The sequence below is a fragment of the Pezoporus flaviventris genome, unplaced genomic scaffold (genome assembly GCF_033815535.1).
Source record: "Pezoporus flaviventris isolate CSIRO_AGI_PZ_B2104156 unplaced genomic scaffold, CSIRO_AGI_Pfla_v1 ptg000025l, whole genome shotgun sequence".
Taxonomy (NCBI): Eukaryota; Metazoa; Chordata; class Aves; order Psittaciformes; family Psittacidae; genus Pezoporus; species Pezoporus flaviventris.
The window spans coordinates 17,249,263-17,266,656 of record NW_026892573.1 but is presented as its reverse complement, the minus strand read 5'-3'; positions in this window follow the sequence as shown (position 1 = coordinate 17,266,656).

Genomic DNA, 17,394 nt, shown 5'->3' with positions numbered 1-17,394 from the left:
ACATGTACCAGTAGGATAATTTCATTTCTTCATGTCAAGAAGCTGGAACAGCCTGCCCTGGAGTTTGTTGCTGAGCAGTTTGTCATTGAGAAGTGATCAGAGCATGGCTAATTAGTAGCTCAAATGTAGGACTCATTGAATTTATCCATCAAGTATAAGAAAGACAATTAGTGATTATAAACAAAGAAATGCTATTGCACAAGGTGTCTTGCTGGCTTGGTTGCATGAAGTTTAAAAGCAGAAAATGTATCTTGATGTTCAGAAAATTTAAAACAAGAATAATAATCAAGTTCCACCAGCAAAGGAGTTTATAATTCCGGTCTTGTTTCCTTTTTCCCTGGATGGTTATATACGTTTTGTAGCTTGTGTGCATTTTCTTCTACCTGATGATACTAGAAAACTTTTATTTTTCATTCATTATTTCTGAGGTCCAGCTGTCTTTGTATAATTGTTCAGAGTTATTGAGATCTAAGCCCTGAAGTAGGAAAGTCACCATGTGAGCCTGCGTTAGGACAGAGGATCACATGTGTTAGAAAGATGCTGCTGTTGCGCTCAGAGTGGCTAGTATAATCCATAGGATGACCTCATCTGATGGTAGCTATCACATGGAGCGTTGCAGTATTATTTGTGCCTTAATACATTATATGTTGTTGTTATCATAGGAGACATCTTTTCAAATGAGCCTCAAGTCATGCCAGCTTTATTAAACCTGTATCTGTCTGTTGAACACACGCTCACAAATATCCTGTCATAGAGAGCTGTGTATAAAGTAAATTTTAGCTCCATGTTGCTTAGTGATGCAGAGGGGCTTCACCTCATAGCAAATAAATAAATTAAAAAAAAGAACCTTTTTGTTTAGGTTAAGGGAAATTGTTTTGATGTGCAGCACTCACAAGTAGCTGTGACATAGTCAAAAGAATTCTGGAGTTAAACTGAACTGTCAACATGTTTCCCACATTTCTGTTTTCTTGAGAAATCACAGACCATCAAATTATGGTGATATGCAAAATATGCCCTGTAGATTTTTTTTTCCATGTCCAGAGGGCCTGTATTTATGTATATCTTATTATTGGAGGCAGTAAGTCTAGGTAAAAAGAGCATTGCTGTAATGTTGTAACTCATTCATTTTATTGACAACCTCCCCCCACAAAGTATAGCTTTAGTTAAAATTATTTTTATTTCTACCCTTGTTGAGAGAGTAGATGTAAACATTGAAACTATGTCTTGAAATATTTCCTCACAGCTGTGCTCCTGAACGCATACTTCTTTCTTTTGTATTTCTTATGTAACATAATTTTTACTGCTTTTTAGAGACTTTTATGCTTGTTATGAATGTCCTACACACATTGACTTAGTTACAGCCAAATTATGTACCTCAGTCTTCTTCGGTTAAGCCAATTTTCTCTTTCTGGACCTCTTATATTTTGGCAGGCAAGGCAGTAACTTCTCAGCTAGGACACTTATTTTTTCTTCTCTTCCCGCTTTAATTAGACTTTTTTTATTCATGGACTGTAGTTAGTTTCACAATCCTTCACAGAGAACATGCATGGTAAGGCTGTGCATGTGTGTTCTAGCTTATCTTCATTCCAGGGAAGCAAAATACTTACTGGGTAACAATCCTCCGCTCATTTTGATCTTTGAGACCTTATTTGGTTTGACTGCAGATGGGATCAGTGCTTGTATCTTCCTCTTCAGGATGGTCTGGGTCCTTATCTCCCCTGTATTCCTAGCAGGATCATTAGAAGGTTATTCCATATAATATATCAGTTTATTCAGATGTGGCATATCCATTTCCATTTTTCCTTCCACAGAGTGTTCTGTGTAAGCCCTTGTTTATTATCCATTAAGATCAGTTAATATCTAAAGTCTGTTCTAGTCATCACCTTATTAACTTGAAATCTCTTCATCAGCCACTTTGTATTACTCCATGTTTGCAAGTCATTTAATCATAATGATTTGACATGTGTGTTAAAGGTGCAAATTTTGGTTGCCGATCACTTTTCTTGTAAGATCTGAACTGTTTTCGGAAGAATGAAAGTCACGTACATGTCCCCTCTTCCAGTAAGGATATTTTCCTCAGTGGCATCAGTCCACCTTTTTATCCTTCAGAGGAAAGCAGTTCTTTTGGGCTCCTCAGTGTGCATGGAAATCACTCCCAAATGGCCCCCTCTCCTGTATTATCTCTTTTATTTTTAATTAAAAAAAAAACCCTCTTCCAACCAATTTTTGTCTGCTTCTTCCTATCACCTTAATCTTCCTAATATAATTTTGTGATATTTGGGTGTTGAGTCAGACACTGTCAGTGAAACCTGTTTTTTGTAATTACTGTGATTTGGTCCAATGTACTCTCATTTCTAAAACAGTCAGTCTTTATCCAGTAAACAAACAAACAAAAGATAATGGAAGAAGGAGTGAAGGAAAAGAAAACTAACTGTTGTTAACCCTTATCTCAAAGAGGTTTGAAGGAGAGCTAATGTGAATTTGCTCTTTCTAAGATCTCTCTTAAGAGGTTTCTGTACTCCTGGCTGTCTTTCTGGGGTTCTGTAATGTCCCATTATTTTCCAAGTGATATTATCTGCCATCCTAGCAAAAGCTTTTTATCCATTGCCTGCAAAGTCATGTACAATGAACCCCTTGAATGCTCTGCTAAGAGGGTGTTCTTACACACTGCCATGGTTACTGACAAATTCTGTTTCTTGAGATCAGGCTGTTCTTTTTGAAGCCAAGCGTCTCTCTGTGTTTCAGCCTTTGTAACAGTGTGCCTGCCAGGCTGCTGCTTGGTCTAGAAAGGAAGATTTTGTCTCTTGGTTTATTGTACTGCACAAGAAGTTTCCTCAGGAAAAGAGACCACCTTCCTTGTTCCAGAGCCACATGAAGGAGTTCATACTTGGCTTCAGTAGAATTTGAACCTCTTATCTTTCCCACGTCGGCCCATATTCCATGCACTTAATTAATATTTCAGTTTTTATGGTCTTCTTATCTATCTAAAAACTGCATTACCGGTGTACGCCAGCCGGCTGTTCTTAGCAGACACCATGGTGTTTTCCTCCTGCGCTGTGTTGTACGTACACACACAGGTACACTGCATCTTCTCTCAAGGATAGCCAGAAGCATCTCATGGCCTTCTTCTGTTTAGGACAGACAGAACTGCTTGGTTTGATTAAGGTAGGATACTCCATCCTAGGAGTATCCCCACTCTCCTGCAGCAGTGTTATGGAAAACAGGCAAAGTTTTTGTCTCAGTTGTCAGTAACTCTCTTCATTATATATACTTGGTGGCTTTGGCATACTTGAAAGATATCTAGATGAACAGCAGGCTTGAGGTACATGCCAATTAGTTTATTTGCAGTTTTTCATTACTTAAATAATCAGTTAAAAATCAGCTGAGATACTCTAAAGCCAAAATTTTGAATTCAAAGCTGTGTTACTTGTAGTCATAGTTTCAGTTGTGGCAATAGTCAGGTAACTGCTCCAGAGCTTGTGAAGCAATGTGCAGCTGAATGCCCATTCCTTTCTTGATGGAAAATGTGATTTGTTCACAGAAGTGTAGTCTTGGAGACCATATTCAGCTATTACATGGGTATGCAGAGCCTCTAATGCACAGTAAAAGTGCTTACTACGCACCTGCTGCAGATGCCCATTAAACCTTCCCCTCAGCTGCCTGTCACCCAGCTGCAGGGTTGAACTTCCACCCGGGGCAAAGTGCTTGCTCAGACAGGCTGAGGCACTTGTCTGTGCTGCAGGGAAGGTCCCTCTGAAGCCATGTCCCTGTGGGGGGGAGAGAGAGGCAGCAGAGAGAAGTAGAGAAAATGGGGTTTAACTAAGAAGGGGTACAAGGAGGGTCCTGGGCTTTCAAAGGGAAAATTCACACAGGCTGGAAGCAGGTACAGAGACATACATGTCACAGAAATAGAAATGTTTCTGTTTCTTCGCCTGGCTTTGGCTGTGTGCTGCCCCTTTTCTCCCAAAGCACACCCAGCCTTCTTCACTTTCCAGCTATCGTGTTGCAGTTAAAGTATCCAGTGCTTCTTATCAACTTTAAAAGACCATGCATTGCACACCTTTAATGAGTCATCCATCTCCAGGGTTAGTTCCATAATTAAAATGGCACTAGGAAGATTCAGATCTCAGAAGAGAGTCAGGTTTGCAAGCAGCCCTGCCTTGCTGGGGCTAGGGGCCTTCCTCTGAGGTCTGTAACAGTCTCACAGCTGACATGAGCGGGTGCTACAGAGCCTGGTCTGCTGAGGTGTGTGCTGGGCTGTGGTGGTGACAACAAAGGTGTCTGCTTGGCATAAAAGGAGATGTCAGTGCTCCTTCTTTTCAAAATCCCCAGGTGGCCACAGGCAGCTACAGAAGGTGCGGACAATTTGTTCTGAGTTTATCTTCATGTAAATGAGTTTATCGCTCAGCACTGGCTTGGAGGAAATGAGAATGTTTATAATCAGTATGACTGACAACTAAGGAATCAGGCTTAATAGTGAGAGAAGGTAGGGTAGCCTTGAAGTTTTCCTTTCTTTCATAGTGCTGTGCATCACAGGCATGAATCGGTGTTTGTTTAGAGATGTTCCTCTTGCTAGGGTCATGCTCATTCACTCTTTGGTCTCCAACAGCCAGTTAGGATGTATTATCTGAGTTATAGCCTGCTGTAGAAATAAATATATAGGATGAAAAATATATTGTGAACAACACATTAGGTGAAAATAACATCAAAGTTAGTAACAGTTACTTTTAGATTGGTGTGAACCAAACCCCAAATATCTTGTTTTGTTAACAAACATCTTGAGGTTAACAAACATCTTGTTAACCTCAGGCTTCTTCTACCACTGCTGTCCCCAGGACTTACTCTGTCTCTTTCGCAAGCAGCAGGCAGGGTACACAGTGCCTGATGGGGCATGCTCCCTGCCCATAACTCACTTCTGGTGTGCTGAGGGTAAGGACTGGAACAGGACGGATGCCATGGCCCTCTGCTTCACAGGAGCCAAGGACCAGCTCTCCCAGCCCCATGCACTCAGGCAGTGGCACTGGTGGGCAGGACCAGAGCTGTTTCAATGCTGTCATCAGTCCTTGAGCTCTCTCTCAGGAGCAGCTCTATGGATTTCAGAATTAACATCCAGTTTAAAAATCAGGGTTTCTTCTAGAGTTAAGATTTTTTATTAAGATAAATAGGAAAATTTATGTTGTAGAATTCTTTTTTCAAGCTATGATGCATGTCCCTAGATCAATGAGTTTTCCTCTTTCCTTTGTATTTTACCCTTCCTAGGTAAAAACAGCCAAACAGCAGCTGTCCATGAAGTCTGTTCTCCTTCCCACTCTCTAACAGAAAAATTGTGTCTGCAGGCAATTAGGGTGGACAGGGTTTTAATCATGTCCATAAGTCTAATGCCTAAATTAGAGCCTTTAAATGCTAACAGAAATCCACTTCAGTGTGTCTTTTAAGAACAAGGCAAGAGATATGAGGTTAAAGAAAAAAAACTGTCACTTTGACTTGCTTCTGCCTCCCAAAAGTCCCTTTATAATCTTCAAACACTTATCAAGATGTATACCAGTGTCTTATCGTCTGAAGTGGTAACCAGATATTGAGCTGGAAGCAAAATGCTTCTGCTTTCACCTCTTCCTTCTCACAGGTATTTGTTATGATGCTGGGAAATACCAGAAGTACCGAGCTTGTCACCTCTTATGTTTCTTTATAGAAGATCCAGACAATGAATTCACCTTTCTTAAATCAATCCTCAAAGCAAACAAAGAAACTACCATTAGACCTTAGCTGAAAGCTTGCGTTTTCTGGTATTGTTGCCTCATCAGGTGCTTAAATCGATCTTGTGGTACTTGTCACCGCTTTGTTCACCTCCCATAAGAGTTAGCACCCAAAGAAACCCTGGGCCAGGAGTCTGATGTTTAAAATGGTGGAAATACAAACTCTGCTGAGGTAACAGCAGGATTAAATCAAACTCCAAGACTGAGATTGTCTCAGTGTCTTCTACAGAGCTCAGCTGAATAGGCAGTATTTTAGCAGCTCACCTGCAACTGTTCTTGGTAAGGGAAGGCAAAGTGCAGCCACCAAACAGCCCCACACAAGCACGCTTGAAAATACTGGGTTGTCACCCTGCCTAGATAGGCTGTGACTCTTTGTGTAGCAACAGAGCTGAAGGGCCCCTGACCTCTAATGGGAAACTTTTGATTTTATAGAAATCTTAAATAGATCAGACTATGAGATTTTGAGCAGAACTTGGTCCTGAATGGCTTTGAAAATCACAGGGAACCATGTGAAATTGCCTGCTCCATTTTACTTCGAGGAGGAAGGATTGCACTAGCCAGGTTCTGGGAAGAAGTGGATGGGTACATCTCCAAAAATGAAAACAAAGGGGTGGTTCGCACTTTGTCACTATTGAGTTATACAGGAGTTTTGTAAATAACCTGCATAAACTGAGTCATTGTAAGCGGACTGAAATGTAGTTGATGAACCAATACTTGAATGCATATTGTAATTTTAGTAGGCGGCTGTTTAAATTTGTAACCGCACAGCCCATATTTGACTATATGCTTAATGAATACATAAAAAACCATTATATGCTTAGTGAAAACAGCAGAATATTTGATTTCTGAAACCAAACCAAATAAATCTAAAAAAATAACCCCAAACTGATATTAATATAAAGAAGCACAGGAACGAGTTATTGCCCTTTCAAAGTTTTGGCTTTAAAGTTTTTCCTAATATTTGGGGCGGAGCATTCAGTGCTGAAACTTTTGTAATATCTGTAAAAACCAGTTCACTTCCTCCTGAAGTCTCTAAGTCATTGGAAAACTGACTTAAACAGCAGCCAGTAAAATGAATGGCTAGTTGGTGAGCTGAAGCAGCGGAGTCCAAATGGCAGCAGCTCTGCTTTTTGCATATTTCTGCTTCAGCTCATAGAATCGTGGAAGCCCCTTGACTTCTCCTTGATTTATTTTCTGCTCCCATCTTGGCTCAGGTCTCATCATCCCTGTCTTTCAGGTAGCTCTAGGATGCTCATCTGCCCTTGCAGGTCATTTGTTGTTACTATCTTGGTACCTCTCCAGTTTAAACCTTCTCTGGTTTCTTGCTCTCTGTCTTGAACTGTATGTGGGTGGTGCAAAGCTGGGCACAGCATTTCACATTTTTTACGCACTGCAGACATCCCCCTTCTCCTTTACTAAAAACAAAGGGGCTCCAATAAGCCAAGTCCTTTTCATACCATGAGATGCAGTTATTGAACCGTCATACTTTTTCTTGTCCCTGCTTGAAAGTATTAGATTAGAGCATTATATCCAGTTATTTAAGAATATCAAAAGCTGGGGATCTGATAGAAGTGCTTTGGCTGACAGGACTAAATCTCTGCACTTGCTGCAGAGCCTGGTGCAGCAGAGTGTGTTCTTCCCAGCTACTTCAGAGCAAAGTGACCTTCAGTAGCGAAATCCTTTCTTTGAAAACAGTAAAAACCACATTCATTTGGAATGTTAATTAATCTGCAGCTAGCCTGGTTGGTTTTAATTTATGTTTATGACAACACATATTTGAGGAGAAGCAGTTGAAAAAGGGTCCATACTTACTGTGGAAACTGGATCAGGGGAATTTTAGGGGAATTTTTCTCATTTTGTTTCACATGCCTTGGTTTTAATGGAGATTTTGAACTGCCAGTTTTCAGACTGACCTGTCTGAATTGCATGAAAAGGTAGCTGAAAGGCAAAGTATGAAGAAGTAGATCAAAAATATAATTTCCATTCATGTGATACTTCTTGCTTTAGTGCTACAAAAACTCGCTCACTCCACATTGCAGCTAGTGGGGAGGTGGTAGCTGTGAGCCTGGGCACGTGGCACTGGTGGGCAATGCTGCAGCTCACTGGGGTGGGCAACACTCAGAGCCTGCCTGATGGGCTCATCAGTATGCAGGAAAGCCTGAGGCTCGAGGTGAGCGCACAAAATGGTCCTCAACACCCAGCCCCCCTGGACCAGCAGTGCTGGTGCAGCTAGAGGGCACAGAAGCAGAGCCTGCAGCCTCTGTGGTGGGGATGCATCTACAGCATCTTGGAGGCACTGGGAAAGCTCCTTCAGGCTTGGAGATAGCCTTCAACTCAGCTCCTCCTTAGGGCACCCCTTGATTGACTTTCTTTTGCAGCCAAAAAATACCGACCGAGACAGATATTTTGACCCTGGAAGTCAAACATTCTGGTAGCTGCCAGACCTATCACTGGGTCTTGTCTAATGGGCCGGGTTTGGTTTTCTTTGTCTGCTGCTGCAGTGAGTAAGCAAAAGTGGAGCTCCTGACCCCAAGAAAGACCAGCAGCATGAGTCAGGATTTGGCTAAGCAAGTTCCCTGCTGTTAGGTAGTTGCTGTTCTGTACACACAGCTTCCTCTCCAGCTGGAACACAAAAAGAGGTAAATCAAGCAAACTGTACAGTTCTGCTGCTGTAGGTACTGTGCATTTTCATAATTTCTCAGCCTTTCCAAAGAGATTTTTCTCCTCTCTAGTTTCTGATGTCCTAATTAAGACAGAGAAACATACTGAATGGGCAGCACTGCTACCAACCAGGTATGGCTTACCTAGAAACCTGAGAGAGCTTAGCCACTGTTTGGTTTTGCCAGGGACTGTCATAATTTTCAATCTCAGACAGCAGTGACTACCCAACCAGGTTTTAGCAAATAAAATACCACAAATACGTTCTGAAAAATGTGAACATAATACTCATGAAGGACTATTAATGTGTGCAGAAACTATGCAGCCTGAAAATACACCTTCATCCTGACCTGCAACATTCCTCTTACTTTAGTCCTAATGGAGACGGCCAATTATGGTTTTATGATACAGGTTACAGGTAAGCGCCTGTTGCTATTTGTGCCAATCAGGGTTTTGCTGTTGGCTGCAGGAGGGTCTGAGTTTCTCTTTTTTTGAATCTAAAAAGAGGGAAGTTATGCACGTTAATCTACCAAATACTTTCATTTTAAAGATACACAAGTCACTGTTACTTCAAACTGATACTTTTTTTTTTTTTTAACTTGACACATGTCATAGGAGTCCTCATTTCCTAGCAGTAGAACCACAATAGTAAAAAAATCTTCAGTGAGAAAACTTCAGCTTAGCTAGGCAGCTCCAGAGGAGAGTCCTGCATGGAAAATATATTTTGGATATGTGACATTTGGGCAATATTTAAGTGAGACATTTTCAGTAAGCCTGCAGGCTGAGCTCATGGAAGGCTGCACATGCTACTCTCATTTTGTGAACCTTTTTCTTCCACTGGGGACAAAACAAGATTGAGAAATTCAAAACGGGATTTTGGGAGTGCCTGCAATCCACAAAGAGATCTGGAGGACTGGGTTGCAAGATGCTGAATTGTCTTGCCATTCTTATTATGGCAGAGCAGAAAAAGCAAATCTGCTAGTTACTGTCTAATGCTACATTATTTAAAACTGAGGGAAACAGGAAATGGCATTTTCCCCTCACAGGCCAAACAGTTGTGTTACGGTGGGATCATTGAACGTGGCAGCAGTGTACCATTTGATGTGTCCTACTTTTATGCTAGTTCAGTTGCAAAAAAGGAAATACAGGGAGCTGATACCTGCATGTCTGGAGTCTGAAGAGCCCAGTGCTACAAACAGTCCATTCCTTACAGCTCCGTACTGAGTTTGATTTCTCTTATATTTTACATTTGGCAGTATCTTTCCACTTATTGTTAGCATAGGTATGGTATTTCCTTTAGGGGATCATCAATTTTTACCCCCGTTCACCCACAGCCTCCAGCTAAACAGACAGAACGATGAACATTTAGGGTGACAATTCGCCTTGCCTCATCCCAGTATGCATCATCCTGCATCCAGTGTTAGCAGCACTGTGAAATATCCCCAAGGGGAAGAGTAGCACTATGACTTTGTGGAGCTATTCACCCCTTACTTGTTTGACCTTTGCAATGCAAATGTTCCTCCTAGAATATCTGTCCCCAAACTGCCAGTAACACTTATGCTTTCAGAAGTGGCTGCAGGTTGCTATTTCTAAGAACACCACACTTGCAAATTCCTAGAACACTTTTGCTCTGTGTAAGTAAGCTGGGAATGGTTGTTTTGCTAGACAGAGTATGTGAATGACAACCTGGTGCCCATCTACTCAAGTCCTCTGGAATGTGAATAGATTTCCAGCATGCGGCTGAATACTCCTGTTTGTTAACTTAGTGGAAACCACTTGGCATAGGAACATGTTCAAATCATGATGCAGGTGTTTGAAATTGATACAAAACATTCCCACTGGCTGGGGATCCAGCTGCTAAAAAGACCCATGAAACCAAACTCATTTTTTTCATGTTTGTTCACTAGAAAAAAAATTTTAGAAGTCAGTGCTGCAGATTTTTTATTTCTGCTCTCTCAAACCTGATCCTGAAAGTTATTTGTCCCAAAGCACCAAAATACCTCTAGCCCAGACAGGTTATATGATACTGAACTTCAAAATGCAGGAGATGAGATAGATATCTAATTGATCAACATAATTTCTCAATTTTTTGCCATGTTAAATTGTGTCAACTATAAAAAATTTCTGGGAATTTAGAGAGATGAATATTCAGAAAGCTGCTATGTTTCCTCTCTCTTCAAACCTAAGTGGTTTCACTGAGACCTTGTTGCAGGCAGAACTTGCCTGTTCAAATGGTCACTGAAGTACAGACATGGCAAGAGCTTTCATGTGCAGCTTCCTTCAGGTTTACAATAACCTGTGGTGTTGTGCTTGGCTGGCATAAGGACAAAAAGCCAGAGAAATAGGAACCTTCCCAATTTAGGTTTTGTGAACTATTAAGTTTTATAACATCAAAATTCAGCACCATGTAAAATCTATTTTAATGTATTACCTTTTCTGGTTAAGAGCATATGCTTCAAAGTAGAACTACTCCTAGATCCCTTAAAGCTCTCAGATCCTGTTTTCAGTTTAACCCAACTTCACCTGCTACAGCAGCTACTGGAGCTGATGTCTGACTGTGATGTTCTCAGAGGACAGCCTTGGAAATGTATTGAGAGCTAAAGCTTGGAGTAGAAAGTGTGGTGATGCTGGTGCAGCATGAGGGAAATCTAGTAGTTAATGAACTGCTGGCCAAAGGGAATCCATTTTCTCCTGTAAAGGAAAAGGATTTAATTTTGCATCAACATACAGCTGATCAGAGATTTCCAAGGTTTTCAAAGATCTATATTCTTGCTTTAAATTTCAAGCAAAAGTGCATGTAGTTCCATAATTTTTTTAGATAAACAATAGAATTTTATATGTGGCTTCAGTATTATGAATCACAGTCTCAGAAAGTGTTTTTTTTAATAAAATTCAGTATAAAGAGGTGTTACAGTTTTTGTTTTCTTTTTTTTTTTTTGTAACTAGATCTAAAAATAACTTCACACACAGGTGAAATCATTTTATTGCAATTTAAAAAAGAAAGAGAAGCCTAGTGTAAGAACAGCATTCTGGTGGGGCTGGTCAGATGAAAAAATAAGGCTACAGAACAAGAGCAAGAAACTTATCTACTCCTTTCTTCTCACTGTCTTACTTTCTGGTTGCATGAGACTAGGGAATTGCAATAAAATGAGAAACCTGTCAACTGCAGGTTGTCCTATAGTTGACATTGATTAAACCTGAAGAAGGTTATCTGCAGTGCTAAGCAAGCCAAATGAGCTAATGAAAGGTAAGAACATCTAAGCACTTTATATCCTGCTTCTCTCCACAAATGGGTTTCAGGATAACTTTGGGAAGAGCCCAGGTTTGTCCTTATGGCCAAGCATGTCAGAAGCTACTGCAGTGGCTTAAGGGCATTTTTTTGCTAAGTATTTCTAAGCAGCTACATAAAGGAACAATGCAAGAAATTGTCTTGAAGGGGGAATGAAGTAGCAGTCCCTCTGCCACCGGTGTCAGGTGTGGGTTTGGTCAATTCCTGTGACTAGAAGGGGCACAGCTGAACAACCTCTGTGCTGCTGATCTTCTTCTTTGGACACATTTGCCCCTATCTTCGCAGCACTCTTTCATATGTAATTACTGAAAGGAAACTGAGATAGAGTATGTGCTTCTGCCACCTCAGATCAGTATGGTGTTATACATCATTCCCTTCTTGCTTATGTGCTGAACTGTCAGTGTAAGCAGTAAGTTGTTTTTATATTTAGAAAGCAATTATTAGCTGAGTGGCAGTTTGGCATGTGGTTTGCTGTCTTTCTTTGTCCAGCTTTGTATAATTTAATTTTAGGAAGCAGCAATTTCCACCTTCACAAAAGAATATTCAGGAATGTTTTCTTCAATTCCCACTTGTTAGAGGTTTTTGTTGAAGAAAAAGTTCCTGCTTCTTGTACACATCTTGCCCAGGACAAGCTTCGTTTATTGCCCTTAAAAATGACAGATTGACTCTGGTGGAGCTGACACAGCACCCAGTGTGTTGGGCTGTACCCAGCCATAGTAATGCTGTCCCCTTTGCCGTAAATAATGAAGTATTGAGAACTTCATTACAGCTCCAGTAAATGCAGCTGAGAGACATTGGGAAAGTAGAGACAAACAAGACAAGCATGATGGTATTTTTTTAATTGATAACCTGGGACAAGCCTTATTGATCCTGGTGGGTGTAACAAGGTACAATTCAATCTTAATGCTAGAAGGAAGTGCTTTTGCCTTATACATTGCCAAAGCACTGACAGCTGCCAAGGAGGGTTAACATCCCTGTTAGGCTAGTGGGAAGGAAGCTGATGATGGGCAAACCTCCATGGTGGCAGCTGCCTGTATGGAACAAGGAATAGAAATCAGATTGGGGAATCCTCTGAGGTACTGGGTCTTTGGGGTGCCTTATGGGAGGGGGCAAGCACTGGAGCAGTGAGCAAATAAACTATCTCCTGGAGTTAAAAGTCCTGCTGGGTTCAGGGCAGCAGGGCTTTATGTACAGTCTTCGAATAAACAGGATTACAGCAGAAAATAAAAGAAATCCTTGTTTGCGTCACTCTCTTACTGATGGAAACAATACATAGGACACTGAAGTTGGCTGCTCAAGTTGCAAAATGTCTGGGTGATAAAGAGCAGTGCAGGGAAAGGGGATATTCATATATGGCACATGGGGTGTGAAGCATAAATAATTGGTGAAACTACAGGAGAGGAAGGGGGATTATTTCCAGTAACTGTTGACCACAAAGTAAAATTCAAAATTTTCCCTGTATCTTTCGTACACAGAGGAGGGTTGGGACCAAGCTAGTGGCAGAGGATATTCCAGTTAGGCAATTTTCAAACCAGAGATACAATTATTGTGCAGACATTTGCAAGTCTGTAACCAGGAATGATGTTCAGCCTTCAATCAGAACAAATTCGTTTCCAAAATTAAATATGTGGCCTGTCACAGTGAGAGTTGAACTGGCACTGTCATCACAGAGAAAGACAGGGCTTTGGGAAATAACTTTCTCACATGCATGTGGGTTGTCTTCTCAAGACATGCAAGGTTGCATGTCTTGAGAAGAGCTCTATCCCCTGTGCTGGGTGTTGTAGGGAAGGCAGCAGACTGATCTGTGCTGTGACAGACCTGGATGGGTTTCCCCATGCACCAGTGAAGAACAGCAGAGCTGCAGTGCAGCACGGAAAAAGCTGCATTACCCAGGGAGAGAACAAGCGCATGAAATGACACAACCACGAGTAACCTGGCTGACTTACATTCAGCATGCCTGGCACCCATCCCCTTTTTGCCCTCTGTGGGGCACTTCTGTGGTGAGTTAAAATACTGCCATCCTGATGTGCTGAATGTGCTCTGCCTGCCGTGGGGGGTGAGATGCTGCAAGCTGGGCTGGACCACTAACACTTCCCAGAAAGGTGGTAGCTGTCAGCCTGCAGCAGTGCCAAGTGTTTTTCCTCACCCTTTAATAAAACTGTGAGATTCCTTTTACAGCTGTGCAGTCCTGGAGAAGCTGGTGGCTTGCATGAATTTACACGGTGGCAGAGTTTGTCCCTGGGTGTATAGGAGGGGGAACTGTTAGCATTCTTGTACAAAGAATATGACCAGAGACAGCTGGCAACCTATTTCTGGTACTCACCACTTCAGTTTCTCAGATGACATTTGAGAGCACCTACCAGCATTTAATTCTCATAAGTACATGCTCAAAGATTTTTGTAGCTTGCATGATGTGTGAATTCTGCACCTCTTTCCTTCACTATGCATTAGGAAAAAAGTTGTCATAGAAGACACCCATCCAACTATTTTCTCCAACCATGTAATTCCCATTGCTGTGTGCTTTGGTTTGCACACAGCCATCACTGCCTTTAAATAGACAGTGTAAAGATTACTCCACCCTCCCCTTCCTTTGTTTCTCTGCTCTAAACATAAAGAAGTGATGAATGAGTTCAAAACTGCCTCTTATGCCTCAGTATATAAAGGATTTGTGGCAGCAGTCAATAAACTAAAGTCTTGAATGCTATGATTTAAAGTAGTATAATAAGGGATGTCTGAAGTTTACCAATATATGATCTAGCAGAAAAAATAGGAGGGAGGTGGCTCATGCTGTCTGCTTTAGGCTTCAAACTGAGGTGCAATTCAGTCTGCTTCAAGCAGGTACCTCCAGGGCATGCCTGAAGTGAGATGGAGACCCATTCTGGAGAACAGCCCTACTTTGGAGAAAAGGATGGAGGCAGTGGTCTCTGCCAACTTTCTGAGAAGGAGGGGAGGAGAGACTGGGATAATGGATGATGTCCCCAGTGGTTTCTATCTGCAGTGAGATGGAGGAAGGCAACTCATCCTGGTGATGAAAGGTCACGTAACTGTGCTGGGGAGGAAGAAAAGGAAAGTCCCCCAGATCAAGAGGGAGGATAATCAGGTCAGCAGTGAACAACTGTGAGCGGGATGGAGGCAGCTATCTAAAAAGAGACTGAATGTATAACCAGTGCATGAAGGCTATCTGGCTTTCAGAAATAACCAGTTTTTCTCTCTGGCTTTCACTGTTGTCTACAAGGACTGTGCTTTCTCCGATTCTCCTTACATTTTACACTTTTGCTTTAGGCTTTCCAAAAATTCAGCTTTAATCTTGGAAAAGATAGAGAGGAACAACTCATTTCAACTCAAATGTGAGCTTGAGAGTGAAAGAGGTCTTGTGCAAATCTGTTATATCTCCAGATCTGGATACAGTTTTCCATTTTTCAGCCATTTCCTATACTGAGCCTGCCTTGAGGCTGAAGCCCTCTCATCTTGGGAACAAAGATGGGAACAAACAGGACAGTATTGCACATTGATATATATAACCCCCATTTTCAAGAAGGGGAAAATGGATGACCCAGGGAACTACAGACCAGTCAGTCTCACCTCTGTGCCTGGCAAAATCTTGGAGCAGATTCTCCTGGAAGGCATGCTAAGGCACATGAAAAACAACAAGGTGCTTGGTGACAGCCAGCATGGCTTCACTAAGGGGAAATCCTGCCTGACCAATTTGGTGGCCTTCTATGATGGGGCTACAGAACTGATGGACAGGGGTAGAGCAGTTGACGTCATCTACCTGGACTTGTGTAAAGCGTTCGACACTGTCCCACACGACATCCTTGTCTCTAAATTGGAGAGACATCAATTTGATCGATGGACCACTCAGTGGATAAAGAACTGGCTGGATGGCTGCACGCAAAGAGTTGTGGTCAATGGCTCAATGTCCGGCTGGAGACCAGTAACGAGTGGTGTCCCTCAGGGATCGGTGTTGGGACCGGTCTTGTTCAACATCTTTGTTGCTGACATGGACAGTGGGATTGAGTGCGCTCTCAGCTAGTTTGCCGATGACACCAAGCTGTGTGGTTCGGGTGATACGCTGGAGGGAAGGAATGCCATCCAGAGGGACCTCGACACGCTTGTGAGGTGGGCTGATGCCAACCTCATGAAGTTTAACCATGCCAAGTGCAAGGTCCTACACGTGGGTCGGAGCAATCCCAGGCACAGCTACAGGTTGGGCAGGGAAGAGATTCATAGCAGCCCTGTGGAGAAGGACTTGGGGGTGTTGGTTGATGAGAAAATGAACATGAACTGGCTTCAGTGTGCGCTTGCAGCCCAGAAAGCCAATCGTATCCTGGGCTGCATTAAAAGGAGCATGACCAGCAGGTCGAAGGAGGTGATCCTGCCCCTTTACTCTGCTCTTGTGAGACCTCACCTGGAGTATTGTGTGCAGTTCTGGTGTCCGGTGCAAAGGGACCATTTCTCCTCCCTGCTGGACATGTGGTGTGTGAGATGGGTTCTTGTGTCTCCTCTGGCATCCATGGTGGGATCTTGGGCTGCCATGCCAGGTGTCCGGCTCAGTCTCCTTTCTCACAGGCACACTTTCCCAACCCACTCCTGGAGTCCTCTGCATGGGAGTATTGTTTGGGGGAAATTCCCAGGCCCTGACACAACATTGCAAAACCCTTCACACTACAGCTAAAATGGTGCTAGTTTCCCTTTTCTCCATTTTTCAGCAAATAAAGAGAGAAATGGTGAAACATACCTAACAAGCAGCAGGAGCAGCACTTGCCTAGGTGTTGATGCTTATGGTGTGCACTGCCCAGCTTTGCTGGGGAAAACTGTGTGTAAGCTCCAGGTCCCAGGTGTTGTGTGTCCTGAATTCATCATGTTGGAGGAGGCAAGATGCCAGGCCATACACAGATGTCAGTGTCATTTACATGACAAGGCTCTGTAATGCATTTCTGCACTGTTTACACCCACCCTTTGTTTAACCCCCAGGCTGCATACATACTATGTATGATGTGTATCTTTGGTTTGGGGTCCAAGCACTTACAGTTGTTTTTGCACAATCTCCATCAGGATGCAAACCAAGCTCCCATTTTTGAGCTGGGAGCACAGGATGGGCTATCCCAGCTTCTGCATGGGGAAAGAAGGGCAGCACTCTCTCCCAGATCCTAGCACCAGGTTTGAGGAGGAGGGGGCAGAAGCTTTGTTGTTTCGTTTTTGGACATATTCTGGGGGAAAAATAACCAGAAAGCGTACAGTAGGAGTAATTCCCAACCAGGAGGGAGGAGCCACATAACCCCGACAGGTGTTTTCTGTCCAGATTTATGGAAGGAGAGTGATGGTGTACTTAGAACAACAGTAATTAAGACTCTGAGGACAAGTTAGGAAAACTGCTGGGTTTAATAAGGCAGGATTGCCCAGCTGTCACCTCCTGAAACTCCCTATAGGGCTGTGGTGAGGGTGCTGGTCCTCAAGAGGCAGGTACTTCGATGGCAGGGGCAGATGTGCTCCGGTGATGCCTCAGACCCCCTCTGTGCCCTCAGAGCAGCATGGAGTTTTCAAACCTGTCCTCTCAGGTGTGCTCCTGAACTGCAACAACACCTCCCCTTGCCGTCCAAGCCCAGCAGGGTTATTGTCCTGTGAATCAATTTTCCATCTTTCGTATGGCAAGTGCAAATCCTGGGTTCAGACAATTCCCAGGATTGGATACAG